This window comes from Aquarana catesbeiana, linkage group LG05 (genome assembly GCF_042186555.1).
Source record: "Aquarana catesbeiana isolate 2022-GZ linkage group LG05, ASM4218655v1, whole genome shotgun sequence".
In the NCBI taxonomy this organism is placed as follows: domain Eukaryota; kingdom Metazoa; phylum Chordata; class Amphibia; order Anura; family Ranidae; genus Aquarana; species Aquarana catesbeiana.
This window is the reverse complement of record NC_133328.1, coordinates 239429806-239452365: the sequence shown is the minus strand read 5'-3', so window position 1 is coordinate 239452365 and position 22560 is coordinate 239429806. Positions and strand designations below refer to the sequence as shown.

The following is a 22560-nucleotide window of genomic DNA, read 5'->3' as shown; positions in this document are numbered from 1 at the left end:
TGTCATATGCCTTTGCTCCGTGAGATCCGTGAGAATAATCCTGATGATTTCAGGAACTTTCTCAGGATGACGGACCCCGTATTTCACCGTTTGTTGGCTTCGCTGACCCCCTATATTAGCAGGCAGGATACCTGCATGAGGCAAGCCATCACTCCGGAGCAGAGGTTGGTCGCTACCTTGCGGTATTTGGCCACAGGGAGAAGCCTGCAGGACCTCAAGTTCTCGACAGGCATCTCCCCCCAGGCTCTGGGGATCATTATCCCAGAGACCTGTTCTGCCACCATCCAGGTCCTGCAGAAGGAGTATATGAAGGTAAGATTTTTATCCTTTTATATCACATTTTATTGTATTGAATGTTTGATAATATATTGTATTTCTTCCCTCATTCCCTAATTACCATGATTGTAATATGCTGTGAATGTCCCCTTTGTTCTCATGCATGCTGGATTTTTAGGTAATTATTATTTTATGTCCTTCATACATATTTGCCCTTCAATAACCTCCCCAGCATGGTCTTTCCTGGCCTATATTCACCTCATGTAGTCACTTAACAATGTATTTTATCAGCTCCATAGTAGTGCTTTACCCCAAACACCCCCTAAAATGTTTGGAAATGTTATTTTTGATTTAAATTCAGGCAGAGTGCCAGAGGCTTTTTTTTGTGGTGTCCCCAAATTTTTTGTAACCCTCCCTCCCCCCAACTGCTAAGTCAGCTGATCACAATTCTCTATCCTCAATCATCTATCTGCTGACTTTGCCAAACCCATACACACTATACCAATCTCTTTACTGGTCAGATTTATGGATGAATTCCCCAAAGCATGTAGTGCAAGGGCCTGCCTGTATACTTTCCAATGGTACTGTTTAAAGTTTTTGTATCCTATTGTTATCTTGATAGGTAATAGCAGAATGTTCAAATGTCCTCAAATGTGTACAGTGTGTATTTATATCTTTGTATTATGACACTTCTTACCTGTCCAGTGGTCTGCCAATAGTGTAACTAAGGAGGGGCTGTTCCAAGTAATACCCTGTATTTAGGCATTCATCTCTCAATGAAGTGAAGAGGGTTACCTGTCCAACAGTTCCCCCCCCCCCTATAATGTTAGAAATGGCCCATGAGAGGGGGGGAGGGGGAATATGATAGGTGTACCTTATTCTTTGTTGTTGTTAAATTCCCCTTAGTAAATGCTATCTGGAGGTTGCCCCATAATGTTCGTGTCTAATCTGCTTGCCATGTTTCTGTGAAAAAATAGTAATGTTTATTGTTTTTTCCTCAACAGTTTCCTTCAACGCCACAGGAATGGCAGACTGTGACCTCCCACTTTGCCCAGCGGTGGGACTTTCCTAACTGCGGAGGGGCAATTGATGGGAAACACGTCCACATCGTCCCACCACCCAACTCGGGGTCGTACTATTATAATTACAGGGGGTTTAATAGTATAGTGATGTTGGCGGTGGTGTCGGCTAATTACGAGTTCTTGTATGTGGACGTGGGGAAGAATGGTCGGATGTCCGATGGTGGAGTGATCGCCCAGACGGAGTTCTACAGGCGTCTCCAGAATGGCAGTTTGGACTTGCCACCTCCAGAGGACAATGTTGAAGGTCTCCCATTTGTGTTCGTTGCTGATGAAGCATTTGCGCTGGGTGACCACCTGATGCGGCCATTCCCGATGAGGACCCTCACCCCGGAACAGAGGGTTTTTAATTACCGGCTGGCCAGAGCCCGAAGAGTGGTGGGGAACACATTTGGAATCCTGGCCAGCCGGTTCCGATTATTTCTGACAACCATCCATATGGCGGAGTATAAACTGAACCATATAATACTTGCCTGCTGTGTTCTCCATAATTTTTTAAGAAAACATTCAGCCAACTATGCTGGCTCAGTTGGGCCTGAGGCCGGAATCCCTAATCCATCAACACTGACGGCGCTTGAAAGTGGCCGTCCTGGCTTGCCCTCCCTGAATGCCCGTGATGTCCGGTTACGCTACCTGGAGTTCTTTGCGGGTAGGGGGGCTATCAATATGCCAGACAATCTGTGACACCTTTTTCAAATAAAAAACAACCAAAAGAAATTCTTTGTGGACATTTACTGCTTGTGTTTGTTTTAGCTGACCCTGACAGAAATGTGTTGAGTGCAGAAAATGTCGTGATTGGGTAACCTTATAAAAAACAATGTTGGCTGGTACTTCCTAAATGCAAAAACACATTTCACTACAAGTGCACTTGCAACTGCACTGAACCTGCACTTGTAGTGCAAAGTGTATTTGCCCTTAGGAAATAACCCCCATTTTTGCATAAAACAGCAATTACATCACCCCAAAAGTGTTGTAGTGTTGAGACAATAATCCACACATTCTTGAGTAAGGCACTTTTTTATACCTGCACAATCACATGTGCATTTCCCAAAGGTTTTTAAAACAAACCAACATGTTTGTTGTATAACAATGTTTGCAGTAGCATTATCAAAAATCGAAATATCCATTTCAGATAAAACAGGCCTGTGTAAAACCAACAAGAAAGCCAAAAAACTTGAACTTACAAAGTTCACATTAGGTAAAACCTGAAGGCTATATCAGACATCAGTATTTAGGAACTGGGTTTGATATAGCGTTCAGATGGGGGGAAATCACCCCTGGAAAAGCCAAATTTGGAAGATGCACACCAATTTACGAATGTCAACATGTGCTATCTGCCATCAGGGGGGATCAAGGGACGTGTTTTGGGGGAGCAAGCCCTTCCTCAACGCTACTTTATAATTGAGGAAGGGGTTGCACCCCCAAAACGCGTCCATTGATCTCCCGTGATGGCAGATAGCACATGTTGGCACACTGTGTGCATCCTCCAAATTTGGCTTTTCTAAACATTGAAAAAATTTTCGTACGATAAAACAGGTGATTTTGTGGGGTTTAAATTCGCCCCAAAACATCAATGATGTTATTATTTTTTTTAATAACATCACTGATTTGTTGCTGGATGTTTTGCAATTGGAGATTACACCCCATGATCTCCCCGATCAGTATATGGGCACTTTCAGATGTAAAGCGTTCTGGATCACGATCACCTAAAAAGAGATAAAGAACAAAAAAAAGGTCTCAAAAATCTGCCACCATCCATCTCTTTTACCTGAGCCTGTGGTCGCAGACACTCACCTGTTGTGGTGCCAATCTCCACCACGTCTTCTTCTTCCTCCTGCTCAGCTTCTTGGGTTGGTATTTCCCCTTCTTCCAGAGGCGGGGGGTCTCTGGTCTCCTGGGATGAGGGGTGTCCGAGTCTTTTCTCCCCTATGTAAAACAAAAATGGTATAATTAGCACACAGATATTTGATGGCAGAACTAGAAATAGGAAACATTGCTTGGAAGTGGGGTACAATTGTCTATTTTAGCAGAGTTCCAAGATGTATTTTTTTTATTGGCCTTTGTCAAGCTGCAATACTTTACCTGTTTAGTACAAGCTTCACAGATGTAGCCCCCCCATAGTATACACTGGAGCACCTGTGTGGCCCCCCTAATAAAAATGGTGTTCTTGTGTCCCACACTAGTGCTCCAGTGTCCAGATGTGAAAACAGCTGCTGAGTGTCCTCTCCTTACACACAATCTAGTTTGCATTTCATTCTAGTAACAAACCCACCTACACAAACAAATATTTGGCATCCAAGTAGGCCCCCAAAAATGTGTGAAAATGCATATGGCCTAAACAATGGTGTTGTAGAGGCCGAAAGAAAAATGTTTGATACGAACGAATAATGGGCCCATGAACATTAAAGTTGACCTTTTTAAACGTTACAATTAATAAAAGCATATGGAGCAGAACGAACGTAATAAAGACAGAAAGAATAGGAACACAGCACAACTACTTACTTTTTTGCAGCACTCTCCGGATCTTTCGGTACTGCTCTGGCTCTCTCAACTTCAGGTCCGACCACCGCTTCCTGAGCTGATCTTTAGATCTTCGTACCCCGAAATTCCTCTCAAGACTCCTGACCACTTTCGCCATGATCTTGGCCTTTTCGGATGTTCGGGTTGGGGTAAGGCCCATATTTTCCGTCATAGTCGGACTTACTCATGATGTCGACCATCTCCAACATCTCCCCAAATGACATATTTGTGGCCTTAAAACGTCTCCTTCTGGATCGGGACGTGCCTGGATCCGGGCTTTCCTCCTCCTCCTCCTCGTTGCTAGAATTAGCACGCACCTGTTGTAACGCTGCCATGTGCTCTTCACCCACTGCGCCGAACGAAAAGGGGCGGGGAATACACTAGAAAGAACGTCAGGGGCGGGCGGAGTTACACGCATGCGCAGTGTGTATAAAGCGTAACATGCGTGCCTATTACGTACGATCTGTGAGCGGAGGAAGGAGCATTGGACGCGCCGATCGTAAGAACGAAGGTAAGAGACAAACTTGTGCCTATACTGCTTCTAGATTGAGGCCTATATTGTAACAAGATTAGGAGAGTTTTGTCTGACATTAGGCTTTGTCTTGTGTTGTGTCTTGCAGTGAACATGGATATCTTAATGAAAGACAATGACTTCATGTCAGTATTCATAGAGATGCTAAGTGAGCTGCCCTGTCTGTGGGAGATTAAACACCCCCATTTCAAGAACCAAGCAAAGAGGAAGGCAGCACTGGAGCAATTGTGTGAAATTGTGAAGCAGGTGACCCCCACGGCAGACATCACCTATTTAAAGATATTAATTGGTGGCCTGAGGAGCACATATCTGAGGGAGCGCAAGAAAGTCCTGGATTCACAGAGATCCGGAGCAGCAGATGACATCTATGTCCCCAGGATGTGGTACTACGACAGGCTGCACTTTCTGGCAGGCCAGACTGAACCCAGGCCATCCCTCTCCAGTCTTCCTTCCACGCTTCCTTCCCCCCCCGGCTGAGGCTTCTGACGCCCAACCTGGGCCTTCCAGGCCACATGTGGAGGAGCCCAGATTGAGCCAGGTATAGCATTCCTCTAAATATTTCTGCTTATCCAATCAATGTTGTTAACTAGATGTTAGTTTGGAGTACTAATTTAGGATTGTGATTGATGATGCAAAAACTAAAGCCATGTCCCTTTTTCATACACAGGGAAGTCTCAGCCAGGAGGTGGCCGGGCCGAGCCGGCTGGCTGATATCAGGGTCCCTCCACCCCCCCTGAAAAGAGAAAGTGGCAGTAGGAGGAGTACCCTAGAGGAGGCTGCTATAGCATTCTTTTGGAGGGCTACAGAGGTCCTGGGAGCACCCCACATCATGCAGGAGAACATTGCTGCCTTCATAGCCTATAAAATGCAGAGGATGGAGGAGGGCCAAAAAGCCATGTGTGAGGCCCTCATATCGGAGGCTCTGGAGAAAGGTATGAGGGGCCAAATTACACCTCACACACATCTTTGGGATGGTCCTCCTCCTGCAGGTCCTCCTCCTCCTCCTCCCTCCCCTCCAGGTCCCCCCAGTCCTCCTCCAGGTCCCCCCAGTCCTCCTCCTCCTCCAGGTCCTACTCCTCCTCCTGCCACATCTCCAACTGCACAGCCACAGCCGGGAAGGAAGCGTGGAAGGAAGACCAGACAGTGATTGCCCCGGGTTCAGTCTGGTCGGCCAAAAGATGCAGCCTCTTGTGGTACCACAGCCTGGGGACACACATGTCATCTGCTGCTTTCCAGATCTCTGCGAATCCCGGACCAGACTGCACTCCCTTACATATGGACTCCTCAGGCCACCAATTTTGATGTTGAAGAATTGATGTCTGCCGTGGGGGTCCCAGGCTTCGCTAATTTCTCCTGTTGATCCAGTGTTGCCTTCCTCTTTGTTTGGTTCTGATCCCTTAATAAAGGATTTTTGTTTTGAATTATACTCTATGTGTTTTACTTCAAAAAGGACAGTTTGTTTGTGAGGATTCAGGTACATTTCAAATATACAATGTGAAATGAACAAGGGACACCAACACCAAACAATCTCCTTGAGATTAAATAATAAAAGATATCAATGGTGTTGGGGTAACTTGACACACAAAACACACCCAAAAATATTCTGGAGTAAAAATAAAAATAACATTGAACAAAGATCAGCCTTGGAAAAAATCCAAACATTAAAGAAAAAAAAAGGCTTAAAATCCAAAATAAAAAAAAATTAAAAAATATAAAACTGTCAGATGTGACAACTAATAACAATATATTCAGGGAATCCCACTAAAAAAACACAAATAAAAGTTTGTGAGAAGTGTGTGTGAATATGAGCAGCAAAACTACTTAATTCTTGTCACATTATAAAGAAGAAGAGAGTGCGCTGTATTAAACCATTTTGAACATTGCAGCGTGACGAAAGTGCTGTATCCATTGCGAACGCTAAGTTTACCAGAACGAGCTGTCCCGTGTCGGAATTTCTTCTGAGCATGCGTGGCACTTTGTGCGTCGGAACAGGCCACACACGGTCGGAATTGACGCGATCGGATTTTCTTGTCGGAAAATTTTATCTCCTGCTGTCCAACTTTGTGTGTCGGAAAATTCGATGGAAAATGTCCGATGGCGCCCACACACGGTCGGAATTTTCGACAACACGCTCCGATCGGACATTGTCCATCGGAAAATCCGACCGTGTGTACGGGGCATAAGTGTTCTGAATACTTGAAAAGATGTTTCTGACACAATGGATAACACAGTGTATACAGAAATCTTATAACTCATATAGACACAAAGCTAACTCAGTGGAAATAACCTTAGACCCTCGGTGTTTGATAATTATTAAGACATTTGTACGAGCTTTACACTAACAGTTTATTATGTAAATGATGAAAAGTACGCAGTTGCACCTGCGAAATTTGCATTGTACAGTGCATTTCTATGTTTCTTTCTTTGTTTCAATAAACTTGAAATGATGAAAAAATAAAATCTGCATTTCGACTTTTACCAGTCAACCCCATAGGTTTTAACTCACTGGGTTTTTATTTTGAGGATAAATTCTATTTTGATAAGTGCATTACCATGGGTTTTTCCAAATCTTGCAGTTATTTTGAGGCCTTTTCAACATTTTGCAGTGGGTTTTGTTACAAAATTCCCCTCAAGGTGGCACTATCCATTATTTAGAGGATTTTTTATTTATAGGCCCCGTCGAAGCTCAAGTTTGTTCTGAAATGTTGAATTGCTTTTTCAACATTTGTGAGTCTTTTGGCATTCCCCTAGCCAATGAAAAAACAGTGGATCCAGTGACGGTTATTGAATTCCTGGGCATCACAATTGACTCTGTCACCATGGAATTCCGTTTGCCAATGGAAAATATTATACAAATGAGGTTGATGATCGCTAAGTTTTTCTTGGAGATTTGCCCTAGCCACTAGGGGTCTTAAAAATCCTTTTTCACATGTCTCCATTACCCAGCCCATTACGGAGGATCTAAAGTTTGGGATCAATTCTTGATCAACTTTAATGGCCGCGCAGTATGGCAGAGCGAATTCATTAAAGATTGTGATATTTGCCTGTTTACAGATGCATCTGGTTCGGTTGGTTTTGGTGCCTTCCTGGATGGTCATTAGTGTGCTAAAGTGGAGTTCCACCCACTTTTACAACTCTCCAGCATCCCTCACTAAACTGTGCACTGCAAACGAATTGGATATTTTTAATTTTTTTTTCTCAGCACCTACTGTATATCTGCTGTATTCATTTTTCACTTCCTCCTCCCTAGCCGTGGCTCATCGCATCATTTCCTGTTTGCAATGCCTTCTGGGAAGGGGCGGCAACTTCCTCTGACACTGCCGTTGCTATGGAAACCCTGACCTGAAACCTATTACACTGCTTGTGCTGCACTGAGCATGTGCGAGATCTGCAAGGATGAGATCCAGGAAGAAATACAGTCTGGCTTCTGATGCCCACACTTAAGATGGCCACGGCCTGCTGTAAGTTTATAAAATAACAAACTACTGCTATAAACGAACAAAACAAACCTTAGTTTACAGACTAACTTTACTAGAATACATTAAGCTTGTGTATTATATGAGTATTTTTATTTAAAAAGTATAATTTTGGCCGGAACACCACTTAAGGAATGGTCTGAGTCTTGGAGGTCACCAGATATTAGCCGTATTTTAGTCTTATTAGAATTGTTTCCGGTAGTGGTAGTTATTACTATTTGGAAAAAATTCTTTGAGAATATACGAGTTATATTACATATGGATAATAAAGGAGTATTTTTGTGGTAAACTGTTTATCATCTAAGTCTGAATTAGTTATAAAATTACTCCGTTTTTGGTTTTGCAATGCATGACTTTTAACATTTGGCTAAAAGCAAAACATGTCCCGAGTATTACTAATGAGATCGACGATTTCTTATCTTTCTTATCTTATCTATCTCGATTATCTTATTCTATATCCTCTTTTAGTCCTTTGTGCTGTCCTATGAATGAGCCCCTAGCGCTTATGCGGGGCTCCACGGGACAGTACAGAGGGCTGTAGTATGTTCCGCTGTTTCTCCCCCTCCGTTTTGCTGTTTGGATTGCCCCAGGTGATGGCAGATTGCAGAGCAGCATGGCAACCGTTTTCTGACTGGCTGAATCAGGCGGGTTTGAGCATTTGTCATGGCATTTGTTAGTGGGGTTTGTCATCCAGTTCAGTTCTGGATGGACTATGTGATATCATTAATAAATTAAATAATTTATGGTTATGGAATTTTAAGATTAAAGATTTTGTTATGAATGATTATTGTTCATCTTGGGTAACCCCTTAATAAATGCCGTTGCCATTATTGCCAACATGAAATTGTGTTGTGTCTCCTTATTCTATATCCTCTTTTAGTCCTTTGTGCTGTCCCATGTATCACCCATGATTGTAGAGAAGGATTGAAGAAATACTCCTTTTTTCGGTGTGGGGCGAGGTTAAATGTGCATCCTGTAACAGATGAGTCACTATGTACCATTATCTTTTTTGTGTACTACCAGTATACCTGTTCTTCCCTACTGAGAATGGTTGAGAATTCTTGGCCAAATAACAAATGCATATTGTGGGCAGCAGAACCAAAAGAAGATTGTTTTCATGTAGTTTGATTTTCTTACTGGGAACCAAACTGATAATGATGGAGGAAGAACTAGCTTTTTTTTTTTAGCAACTGTTAGGCCCCTTTCACACTGGGGCGGTTTGCAGGCGGTATTGCGCTAAAAATACCGCCTGCAAACCGCCCCTAAACAGCCCCCGCTGTTTGTTCAGTGTGAAAGCCCGAGGGCTTTCACACTGAAGCGGTGCGCTGGCAGGACGGTAAAAAAAGTCCTGCCAACCGCTTCTTTAGAGCAGTGAAGGAGCGGTGTATTCACCGCTCCTAAACCGCTCCTGCCCATTGAAATCAATGGGACAGCGCGGCTATACCGCGGTAATACCGCGGCTATAGCCGCGCTGTACGAGCGGATTTAACCCTTTTTCGGCCGCCAGCGGGGGTTAAAACTGCACCGCTAGCGGCCGAATACAGCTGCAAAAACGACGGTAAAACAGCGCTAAAAATAGTGCTGTTTTACCGCCGACGCCCCCACCGCCCCAGTGTGAAAGGGGCCTTATTCTCTCAAAGGATGGTGTGATGATGTTTCATATGCCGTGTGACAGCTAACATTCCCAAATGTGTGTCAGGAAGGTCATGGCTTAGCCTTTGCTTACATGTGTTGTACACAGAAAAGGATAGACAATGGAAATTTCTGAAAAAAACTGCCATATTCTAAGAAGAAGAGTTTGGCTAGAGAGTCCTCAATACAATATGGCACCTCATCCCATTAAATTCTGTAGCAATAGTAGGGAAAGGATAAGAGGATTATGGCGGTGCCAGGATTTTGAATACTATGAAGTAACACATTAATTTTAAAAAATATAATATTTTATTGACAAACAGATTAAAAGAGAGGTATAGAAAAAGAGTATACACAACAAGGGTGTAAACAGACAATAGGGAAATATACAGAACCAGCATATGCAGCAATAGTACAAGAACTAGCCAATGGTATAACGGCATGTAGGAACATTATACCTGTGAACAAGACCTGCTGTTATACCATTGGCTAGTTCTTGTACTATTGCTGCATATGCTGGTTCTGTAGTTTTCCCTATTGTCTGTTTACACCCTTGTTGTGTATACTCTTTTTGTATACCTCTCTTTTAATCTGTTTGTCAATAACATATTATATTTTTTAAAATTAATGTGTTACTTCATAGTATTCAAAATCCTGGCACCGCCATAATCCTCTTATCCTTTGCCTACTATTGCCATACTCTACATCTCTGTTCACTGTCGGAACTGCTCCCTGAAGTCTGCTCATCTTTCACTTTTAAAGAGTGAAAGATGAAAACAGCATTTGCAATCTGACAGTCTCACCGATATGTTCAGCTTGAACCACAACACAGTCAACAATTTCCAGAAAGCATCATGGTGCATTCATCTCACCACAGCATACATGACAAATACACTAAGGACACCATGCCACACACACTGTTTTACTTACGACTCTCCATCATTCACCCTACTTAGGACACCCAAAAAATACCTAAACACCATTTAGCAAACCTCAGCATAATATGCATGCATATGTTTCTTATTTTATTGGCAGTCCATTATGTGGAGCTCTAGTCGTTTTACGCAAGTTTTGCAGACTACCCTTACCTGCTTTGCTTATATAAAAAAAAACTGTTGTTTACAAAGCTCGGAAGCTCAAACTGAAATGTATACAAAAAAACTGAATGAGAGAGAGAGAGAATGTATTTATCCTCCCTCTCTCATGCTGTGCTCAATTCAAAGTTTCAGATAGAGAATGCGTTAAAAACAGGAAAACTGCTCTGGCAGTGCTCTCTTTAGAATTTCTATATGTAGGCACAATAGCCCTATGCCTATGGATGGCAGAGGGAAAGAGGCGGTTTAGTTTAAAAAATGTGTATTTGTATTTCATAAAAACTGTAAAAGTTATATAAACAGCAATAGATAAAAGTAAAATTGAATCAAAACAATTATATTTTCAATTTAAAAAGGGCTTAATGCTATCCTTAAAAAAACGAACTTATAAAGATTGCTTAGGTAAGACATTTATTTGTTAATACAGTTACATTGTATACAGTTACACTGTATATGAAGTGCACACTTACATAGCCACTTAAAAAAAAAAAAAAAATGTCAGACATCTGAGATCCAATTGATTTTGGTTAAAGCCAAAAAGCACAAAAAAATGTGTACACTGTGTGGATGCATCTTTTATTAATCATTTTGTCTAGTGTTTAAAAGTTCTTTTAAAATAATATGAATTAGGAAATGTTAAAAGGAACTGAGGAATGACTTTAATTTGTTATGAATGATTAACTTGTTTTTTTTATTCCACAGCTAGCAACCAATTCTAATAATGTACGAATTTCATATTTAATTAGTATCTCCCTTGTGATTTAATACCTTTTATACTTCAAACTAGGATTGTCCCGATACCACTTTTTTAGGACTGAGTACAAGTACCGATACTTTTTTTCCAAGTACTCGCCGATACTGATTACCGATACTTTTTTTTTTAAATGTCACGTGACAGTTTTTTTTGTTTTTTTTGTTTTTTTTTAACAATGCTTTCTTTTTTTCTCTTTTTTTTTTAGGGGGGGGTGGGTGAACGGTGTCTGTGTGGTTTTTTTTATTTACATTTTTATTATTTTTTACAATAATTTTTTTTTATTATTTATTGCAATATGTGTTTTTTTTTGTTTTTTTTTAAATCGGCCCTGTTGGGGGGCTTTGGTGAGATATTAGGGGTCTTAATAGACCCCTGAAATCTGCCCCTTGAGACAGAGAAACAGACCGAGGATAGAGATTCCCCAATCCCTTTCTCTTTAGCCTCAGCTACACTGAGAATGAATGGAGAGAAGACAGTGGCTCCTCTCCATTCATAAACTGAGACATCATAATCACAGGAGATTACAATGTTTCAGTTATATGAATGGACAGATTCACAAAGGAGGACATGGAGAGAGACAGCACAACGGAGGGGGACAGCAGAGAGGGACAGCACAACGGAGGGGGAAAGCGGATAGGGACAGTACAAAGGAGGGGGACAGCACAACGGAGGGGGACAGCGGAGAGGGACAGCACAATGGAGGGGGACAGCAGAGAGGGACAGCACAACGGAGAGGTACAGCAGAGAGGGACAGCACAACGGAGGGGGACAGCGGAGAGGGACAGCACAACAGAGGGGGACAGCACAATGGAGGGGGATAGCGGAGAGGGACAGCGGAGAGGGACAGCACAATGGAGGGGGACAGCAGAGAGGGACAGCACAACGGAGAGGTACAGCAGAGAGGGACAGCACAATGGAGGGGGACAGCGGAGAGGGACAGCACAACGGAGAGGTACAGCAGAGAGGGACAGCACAATGGAGGGGGACAGCGGAGAGGGACAGCACAACAGAGGGGGACAGCACAATGGAGGGGGACAGCGGAGAGGGACAGCACAACGGAGGGGGACAGCGGAGAGGGACAACACAACGGAGGGGGACAGCACAATGGAGGGGGACAGCACAGTGGAGAGGGACAGCAGAACGGAGAGGGACAGCAGAACGGAGAGGGACAGCAGAACGGAGAGGGACAGCAGAACAGCGGAATGGAGGGGGACAGCAGAACGGAGAGGGACAGAGGAAGAGAGAGGGACAGCGGAATGGCGGAACGGAGGGGGACAGCAGAATGGAGAGGGATGGAGGAACGGAGGGGGCATGGAGGATGCGGTGACAGTCAGCAGTGATCGCGTGTGGGGGAGTTACAAGCACCAATCACAGCTGTATGTCACTAAAGCAGCTGAAAGCCGTGGGGGGAGAAGCTTGTAACTCCCCCACGCGCCGATCAATGCTGACTCTCAAGGTATCGGGGAAAGTATCGGTATCGGGACAGCCCTACTTCAAACCAATATCTGTCCCTTTAGCAGTAATTAATCATTTATAAAGGAAAACTACAATTATTAAGTTAAAATGATGCTAAACTCACTGCCACAATTGTTGCTTTAGATTATGTTTAAATAGTATTATATCTGGATGCATGTCTCACATTTTGAAAATAAATCCTAAATCATTTTTTTTTTTTTGTTGTTTTTGTTTTAAACATCTAAATACATTTTTGATAGTTTAAATCAAGTATTCACAATAATCAAGTTTGGCTGGCTATCAGGGATACAGCAAGTGATCTGATCCATATAAATCAGAGTTTTCAGTGGATCAAAAGATACTTCCCTAAAGGTAAAATCTTCATGGATAATGAGTAATACATATCATTAGGGTTGCACCGATGCCAGTACTAAGCATTTGTACGAGTATCGGTAATCCTACAAATGTTCCCATATCTGAAAACGATACTTTCAGGCTTGGTTCTTCTAGCTGTCAGCGGGATTCCCCCACTGACAAATGAAATGTAAAAAAAAAAAAAAAAAACAGCAATTATCGTTGTTTTGGACCCTTTCACATGTGCAGATCCGTATTCAGCCATCATCCGTTGATCCCTGCTGAGCTGACGGATGACAAGTCCGTCTCTGCACACTGTGCAGAAGCTGACCTGTCAGATCTCCGCTCTCCTCTATGGGGGGATCGGATGAAAACGGACCACCTGTCCATTTTCATCTGATCCAATTGGCCAGACGAATGGAAAATAGGGTTTCCAACCATCTGTATTTTGCAGAGCGGATCGGATGTCAGGGGACATGTCACCGCCGACATTGGTCGCTCCACAGAGATGTATGGAGCAACCGTTCAGGTCCACCAGAAAAACTGACAGGCGGATCTGAATGGTCCGCACATGTGAAAGGGCCCCAAGGAGCGGGGCCGCTGTGTCCTTAACAACTGATGACTCATCCAGCTGTTAGTGGGATTCCACTGTTGACAGCTGAAGGGTAAATGAAGTCCTGGCACTTGGAGCTGTAAAAAAAAAAAAAAGCAGCCGGGCAATGTTTATTAACAACTTTGCTTAGCCGCTGAAACAGAAAGGTAAAAAGAAACATTGTTTCATTTTGGATCTGTTTCTTCATCTACAGATCCAAAGGATAAACTTCGATATCTGCAGATGAAATCAGTCACCCCTTTCACACTTGTGAAAATTGTCCTGCGACTTGGGACTGCAAAGTTGCATGACAAGTCGTACCCCAATGAGTACCATTCATATCTGTGCGATTTCAAGTGACAGTGACTTAGTAGTCCATGCACAGACCACTGTTAGGCACTATAGACACCCACCAACCCTGAGTACTGCAGTGCCACGTCCCAAAAGATTCTATATGTAAATCAATCAAGATTTTAACTGCTTTTCATAAACTTTATAGGCATAAGTTACAACAAATAAAATAAATTACAAAATTGTATTGTTTTTAATTCTCTATCCTACTGTTTTGTATTTTATTTTATTTGTTGTAAGTTGTGCATATAAAGTCCACACAAAAATTGGATTTTTACCTTACATACACAATATTCCCTTCGTTTTGCTGCAAATTAATAATAGGCACTGCCAGATCTTTAACAATTTCAATACCGGCCACTTTTATCCCCATCCTGCACAGGCCAATTTTCAGCTTTTAGCGCTGTTGCACTTTGAATGACAATTGCGTGGATATGCAACACTGTACCCATATAAGCTTTTTATCATTTTTTTTAACAAAAATACAACTTTCGTTCGGTGGTATTTAATCACCGCTGAGTTTTTTTATTTTTTGCTAAATAAACAAAAAAATACCTAAAATTTTGAAAAAAAAAACGTGTTTGTTTGTTATAAAATTTTACAAATAATTACCCACTTAAAGTGGTACTAAAGTCTCCTTTTTTGTTTCAAAATAACAAACATGTCATACTTACCTGCTCAGTGCAATGGTTTTGCACAAAGCAGCCCAAATCTTCTTCTTCTCGGGTCCCTCTTCAGCACTCCTGGCTCCTCCTCACTATGACCACGCCCCCTTATGACCTCACAGTCCCAGCATGCCCCGGGACTGTGATGTCATAGGGGGGCAGGGTCACCGCCTATATAAGTCCGTTGTGGAGCGCTCAGAGAGCATTCGAAGCTGGAGAGAGCATCGTGTCAACATCTCTGGAAGAGAAGAGGGAAGAAGACGATCCAGAAGTCCGGGCCACCGCTTGCAAAAGAGCGGCAGAAGATAGCGTTGGAGCCGGCAGAAGATGCGGACACTGGGAGAAGACGCCGGAGAGACCCCCGAAGTCGGAAGAAGACCCCCGAAGTCGGAAGAGGACCCCCGAAGTCGGAAAAGGACCCCCGAAGTCGGAAGAAGACCCCCGAATTCGGAAGAGGACCCCCGAAGTCAGAAGAAGACCCCGGAACTGCCTAATAAATTACTTTAAAGACCTGTGTACTGTGTTTTTTATTGACACTTTTTTCCCTAGGTGAATGGGTAGGGGTACGATGTACCCCATACTCATTCACATAGGGTGGGGGGCTGGGATCTGGGGGCCCCCTTATTAAAGGGGGCTCCCGGATTCCGATAAGCCCCCCACCCGCAGACCCCGACAACCAACGGCCAGGGTTGTCGGAAGAGGCCCTTGTCGGTGGGGGGGCCCACAGGGCGCCCCCTCCCCCAAAGCACCCACCCCCCATGTTGAGGGCATGCGGCCTAGTACGGCTCAGGAGGGGGGGCCCTCGCTCGTCCCCACCCCCTTTCCTGACCGGCCAGGCTGCGTGCTCAGATAAGGGTCTGGTATGGATTTTGGGGGGACCCCCACGCCGTTTTTTCGGCGTAGGGGGTTACCCTTAAAATCCATACCAGACCGAAGGGCTTGGTATTCTCCAGAGGGGAATTCCCTCTCGCGCCCGCCGCAGTAGGAAAATGTGTTTTTCCTATTGCAGCTAGTGCGAGATGTACAGTACCCTGCCGCCGAGAACCAGTGCGATCCGATCGTGCTGGAAACATTCTCGCAGCTGCGTACTGTAGTTTGTACAAAAGTCCGATGGCTTTGTGTACACACGATCGGACTTTGCTCCATCGGACTTTTGTTGCCGGAAAGTTTGTCCGTTCGTACAGCCAACAAAAGTCCGATGGAAACTGAAAAAGTTTGTCCGATGGAGCGTACACACGGTCGGATGTTGCTCCAAAACAGCTAATTTGCATGTTTGTTGTCAAAAAGTCTGATCGTGTGTACGGCCCTTTGGTATTAAAACAAACAGCAAACATTTTATTGTGTCTTTATAAAGATGGGCTAAGCCCATTGAAATGTCAGACACAATTAAAAACATTTTCTGTTTGCTTTAATTCTGCTGCACGTGTCTCAACCTTTATTTGCTTACATATACAGTTTGTAGTCAGAGTCTTCACTTTGAAAATGTGGTAATCCTAACTACCAAGACCTGAGATGTGCCCTTGTCTAGCTGGTCAGTACGCCTAAAAGAGGGCATACCCTGAATAACAGTATGAAAAAATGTATGATGTATATGGAATAAAAGTTTGGGGAACGGGAGACGAGCCGACGCAGGACCTGCCAGAGGAGGGATATATACCCCCCTCAGACTCCTCCTACAAATCCAGCCTTCTAACTTGTAGTCAGGCTCTTCACTTGGAAAATGCGGTAACCCTAACTACCAAGACCTGAGATGTGCCCTGGTCTAGCTGGTCAATACGCCTAAAAGTGGGCAAAGGACACAAAAGATAGGTAATGTATGAAAAGCTTTAATGAAACAGGTAACAACGATGAATCCAATAAAGTAGCAAACACTCTGCTAACTTCTGTATGGGGTTTGGGTATGTACCTGCTGTAACATGAGGACCTCCAGCGCCCCATGTACTTAATAATGTAAGACAGGACCCCCTGCTTAGAAGCTGCGGACGCTGACCCTATCCTGAACGAATGTCCAGAAAATTGCTTTGGATTTAAACCTAATTTGGCAAGTAAGAACCTAACATAAGAAATACATTGTTTTGAAGTGATAGGATGTGTGGGAAAGGGGAGAAGAGGGCTAACCAGAGGAGTTGCTACGAAAAGATTGCAGAGAGTCAAGCACTTCAACCGGGCACCAATTTACTGTTGGCTCAGTAGTATTTTACCACAAACCCCTGACCTGTCTGTCTATTCTTGTTATTGGGAAACTGTAATTCGTAATGCTCAGAGAATCTGGTGAGACTACCTCTGAGCAGAAAAGGTGCATGACAGCTAGCTTGGGAGACTTCCCCGGGTTGGAGGAATCCAAAGAAACTGAGAAAAATAGCTGCCTTGAGCACTAGACTGGGACCTGCACCAAAAGGGGAAGGAGACAGTACGTTTGACATATAGTACTAAGTATAAAACTGATGCGCTTTAAATAAATAGTGCACAATATGCTGCTGCGACTAAGCTTAAATCCAGGAATAAAAAATGCATACATGTGAATAAAATAGATAAATAATTATGGTGCTAATACATGTGTTAAAATTGCCAAAATAAATCTTCAAATTGGTGATGTGACGGTGAATATAAATAAAATAATAATGACACTCTGAGTACAATGTCCAGGCAGAGATAAATAGTGGGGGAAAGTAAAACTAATTAAACAGTTCCTTCCCTTAATCCAGATTGATTGACTCACTGGGTTAGATCGTTTGTATCAGGATATTTAGTTTTTCTTGCATCCCACTTTAGCCGTAATACTGCTGGTGATTCGGCTCTCAGGATAAAGGTTTTATGCAAAGCAAGCAAAGAAAAAATAGATCATTGTGCAGTGAACTTACTAGATAGTACATAAGCAAAACAGGGACAAGAGATACACTCACAAACTCCCGGTCAATTAGAAGCATTCAAATATGCAGATTGCAGTCAGCCGCTGTGGACGAGGTTTCCCATAGAGAAACAGCTGCTGTTAACCTTCAGGTGTATTGCAGCACTGAACATCCTAAGCTCCTCCCACACGTTGCATCACTGACACGTGACTTTTTCAAGGATCCGTTTGACATATCACAAAAAATCTAGCCGGTGATTGGTTGATGAGACAACTGAGATCTCCCCTGGGTTCTCTGTATACCCCTTAGCATGGCTTTCAGAGGGTGAACCAGCAAAATGGATGTACTGTTAGCCGTATGCAGGGACCTGAAATGCTGAATTTGCGACAAATACAGCTTGATGGTATTAGCAGACAATGCCAACTCACTGTGGCAATACGTAGTGAAAGTCACAACATAGTTGATATCCTCAGGGCAACTGCCAGGGTATAAAGACATAAACCAGAGGAAAGTCTTCCAACCCGTAGTGTATGTTTTCAGAGTATTTCTGGATAAAGACCTATTAGCCAGATCAAGAGCCTCCAAGTCCAGAATGTGTTTAATCCATGACTAATAGCGAGTAAGGGGGAACTGGCTTGCCCATCCATTCTGCTACCGGATGCTGTAAGAAAAATTGAGGCATATTGAGACGAAATAAAGCATCAGCTGTACCGTTGAGATCCCCACTGATGAACTCACCCCAAAAACTAAACTTGTACGTCAAGCCCAGCCACGTCAACCTTTAAGGAAATAATTAGAAGGGACCCCAATCTACCTTTATTGACAATTTTGGCTGTGGCCAAATTATCTGTAAAGAAGATGACCGAGTTGCCTGAGCAAACTGGACCCCATGTGACTGCTGCCGCCAGAATTGGATAGATTTCGAACAATGCCGAAATAGGAGCAAACTTCGGCAGAAGAAAAACCTCTGGGGGTCAACAGCTGGCCAACCATTCGTGGCCAAAAATGGCCAAAAAACCAACTGAAGCGGCCACGTCTAATAACACTCTGGGAGAATCTGTTGGATGCGGGATAAACAGAGATGCCATTCCAGTCCCACAGGAACTTATCCCACATGATTAAATCGGCTCGGGTATCTGCTAGTAACTTTTCAGTTGAGTCAGAATCCTGATTTAGGGGAAGGAGGGCCAGCAATCTAGAAACAAATGCCCTACCCTGAGGAATGATTCTCATGCTGTGATTTAGCATCCCCAAAAGAGACTGCAAGACCCCCTTGGAACAAACTGGGGATCGGACAAACAGATAAATGGTCTGGCGTATCCGGCCCAACTTCTCCAAGGGCATTCTTGCAACCATGAGATTGGAATCAAGAGTGATCACCATAAAAATGTGATAACTTTGGTTGGACCTTCCATCTTATGTGCAGCTAAAGGGACATTTAACTCTGAAATCAGTCCTGTAAGCACCTGCAGATCCCTGGGCGCCTCACCGAGGTGTTCCAACAGCAGGAAGCCATTAAGATAATGAATTATCCTCTGACAACCCCTGCAATTACCCGAAATCCAATGAAGAGTCTAGGCAAAGGTGTCAAACAGGTGAGGACTGCTTTTCGACCCAAAAGTTAACCTAGTGGCGAAATACTGACCGCGCCACTTGATGCCATGCCATTGCGAGAGAGCAGGACTAATTAGGAAGCAGCTTGAAAGCATCAGTAATATCAGCGTTGGAAAGCCAAGCACCCCTGCCTAACTGTAAAATATGCTGGATAGCCAAATCCACTGATGAATACTTCAGCGAAAACTGAAGGGGATAAGAGAATTAAGGCTAGGAATGAGAGATGAATGAGGCATGGACAAATCAAGCAATATTTATTGGAAAATTTTCCACAGACCACCCCAATGGGGCTAACCCTCTACATACAAAATGGTGATGAAAGAAAAGGACCAATCAGGAACCCCTTGGACAGTTCTGCCTGCAGTAACTGATCGACAATAGCAGGGGAACTCTCCACCGACATCAAAGTATTACATGCAAAATATTCGGTTGGAAGAGTGATGAGGCCAGCGTGAAAGCCTGTTGAAAAACCCTCCAGCAAAAACTGTCAGAATGCTGGGGATGGGTGGTTTTCCAGGTAATCCCCTAGCAAGGAGATATTGACATGGCATAGTCATGAAGCACTGAAAGACTTGACAAGACAGGCGGACTTAGGGCGAGCTCTAAAGCAATTAGAGCAAACGTGCAACAGCCTGCATTGGTTGTAGTTGCAACCTGTGTAATTGTAGTTATTGCATAGCTGAACTTTACCCAGATAATGGATGGGTCTACCCGTTTTATCCACCTGACCTGAACGTCCAGAAGAACCACCGGCCGCCTGCTTGGAGGTCCCCATCTGACTAGAGGACTCACAATTTGGACACCAGGCTGTGGTATGTGCTGATGACTGGCAGTTGGCACATACAGGAGATTTCTGGTTGGCAAAATGCCTGCAAAACAGCTCCATATCAATATTACCCCAACATGTCACCACCTGGAACTGAACCCAAGTGGCCACCACTTTTGCGGCAAAGGACTGATTATAATCATAAAAAATTAAACCACCGTACTTGTGCGCCAAGTCCACCACCTTGTGAAGGTCTAGGTCAAATTCTTCCCTCCTACCCGAACTGACCGAACAGACAATGTCTCTGAAAATGCCTAATGCCAGTACAAATTCCGACACACTGAGTTTATGACTAAGCCTGGGATCTTTGGTTTTGAGCACCACTGACACCTCCCCACAAGAAAATGACTTGTTTTCAGCAACATCTTGGACCGCTATTAGCAGCAAGGCCAAGTTGATGTCCTTCCCTTCCAAAATATCCTTCTTGATATTGGCAGGGATGAAATGGGCCGGGGACACGGAAGGCAATACTGCCAATGGTGAAGGCTCTGCCGAAGGTAAAGCTATGACATTACCTGCAGCCGGACTTGGAAGAGCAGGAGCTGGGGGTGCAGCTGACACCCCAGCACTGGCTGATACCACAGCACTAGCTGAGCGGTCTTCAATCACCTCCATCCTATCCTGCAACTGCAGAATGGAGGTAGAGAGTGTATTTAACATCACATGTATCTGCGTCAATGAGTTGTGCAATGAAGCGTGTTCCGTGCTGGTAGATAGTAGTGGTTGAAATGGAGTTGGAAACAATAATCTAAAGAGTTCAGCTTTCCTAGCTGTAGCTGGGAAAGGAATACCCTTGTGACGAAGCTCCACAACAAGCCCAGGTATAGTCCAACTTCTTAATGATGGTGAGCTGCCGTGCTCCGAACCCCTACGAGGGGTTGGTGGGATGAACACGAATTAGTCACTCTCCGACACATGTGACATAATGATATCTAAGAAAAAACAAACTTAGAAAATAAGAACGAAACAAACCGTAGCACCAAGAACACCCCTACATGCCTTACTAAGTACAAATGTGTGAGTGTAGTGGTGACAGAACAACAGCGCGTGAAATGAGACAAGTGACCAATCCAACCTAAGGTGTATGGAATGAGTGAGCCCGAGAAATCTACAGCTCAAAGACAGGCAATTAAAAACGAACACTCAGGGCTACGATACCTACAGACCGTGGTGGGTAGATATGAACATAATGGATGAGAGTGCATCGTATGACGTGTGGTATACAGGCGAGAAGATTGTGGCCCAATCACTTAAAAACGAAACCTCAGCCTGTATGGATCTGTAGACATGACAGATCCTGAAATGTAACTGAATCTAACTGAAACCCGTGAAAGAAGAGGCATACACATGCACCTTGCCGACTCCGCATGAAACACTGAAATCCAACTGAAATAGAATCACATGTACATGCAGTGAAGCAACCGAACATCAGGTACCATGAACATAAATTAATGCAGATAGAAAAATACCGAATGACATACAGTACCGTATACTCAAATGACGGAGCACCATGAAATGCCTGACGAGCATGGCTGAGAAACCAACCCGTCAGCCAACACGGCGAGGTGCAGAACAATGGGGACCCCCCCCGGGGCAATGGATCCATGCAGCCCGAGCCCCTATATCCACTACCACGGCTGTATAAAAAGCAGCCTATGAGATTACCATACTTAGCAAGCTGAACTTGCCACCGCCCCCCTCAACCCTGATGGTGACACAAGACCCCCGAAGACTAGCCCGCAGAAACAGAAATGAACCCCCATAGAAATGAACAGCATGACAGACAGCATACCAGACAACACGACAGACAATGACAAATAATATGACAGACAGCATGACAGACAGACAGATGGTTCCCCCCAGCACTATTAATCTTGCACTTCCAGACAACTATGGTGGCAACTGTGTATATGCCCTGCATAAACCCCATTGATATGATGATGAACCCACCTCCCCAGCAGATGATAGCCCAATCCCTTGCTGCCGATGCTTAGCATGCTTGGATCCGCAGCCACCCCCTCCCAATGATATCTGACCCACCTGGTATAAACCCCCCCCTGCAACAGAACCCCTATATGTCCAGATGCACCTCCCCCCACCCCCGGCTGTTTACATGGCAATGCACAACGAGGGCTCCCCCGCCCATTGACCCCCTGGCGGCCCCCCAGCCGTTTGAATCGGGGATGCAATAAAATGAAACAAGTACCTCTGTGAGCTCAGCCACCTGGCCAGATGCGGGTGCCCCCCCCCCCCCCCCCCACCTGATGATTGCACCCCCAAGGATACCTGCAGCCCAGTGATGTGCGGGAGAAACGATGACTCATGAAAGATGCTTGTCGGCTGTAACCATGGAACCAGGAATACGAGCCAACGCGGGACCTACCAGAAGAGGAGGGATATATACCCCTCCAGACTCCTCCTACAAGTCCAGGTTGGCCGGAGGCCAGCCTTCTAACATATCCTATATGAATAGCAATTTCACTTGTGTACT

General features: G+C 44.1%; 1 protein-coding gene across 2 annotated transcripts in view; it reads right to left on the bottom strand.

Annotated features, from left to right (window-relative positions):
* Positions 1–22560, bottom strand: part of ADCY1 (adenylate cyclase 1) — a 525405-nt gene that overhangs the window by 411443 nt on the left and 91402 nt on the right. The gene's annotated exons all lie outside the window — the stretch shown is intronic.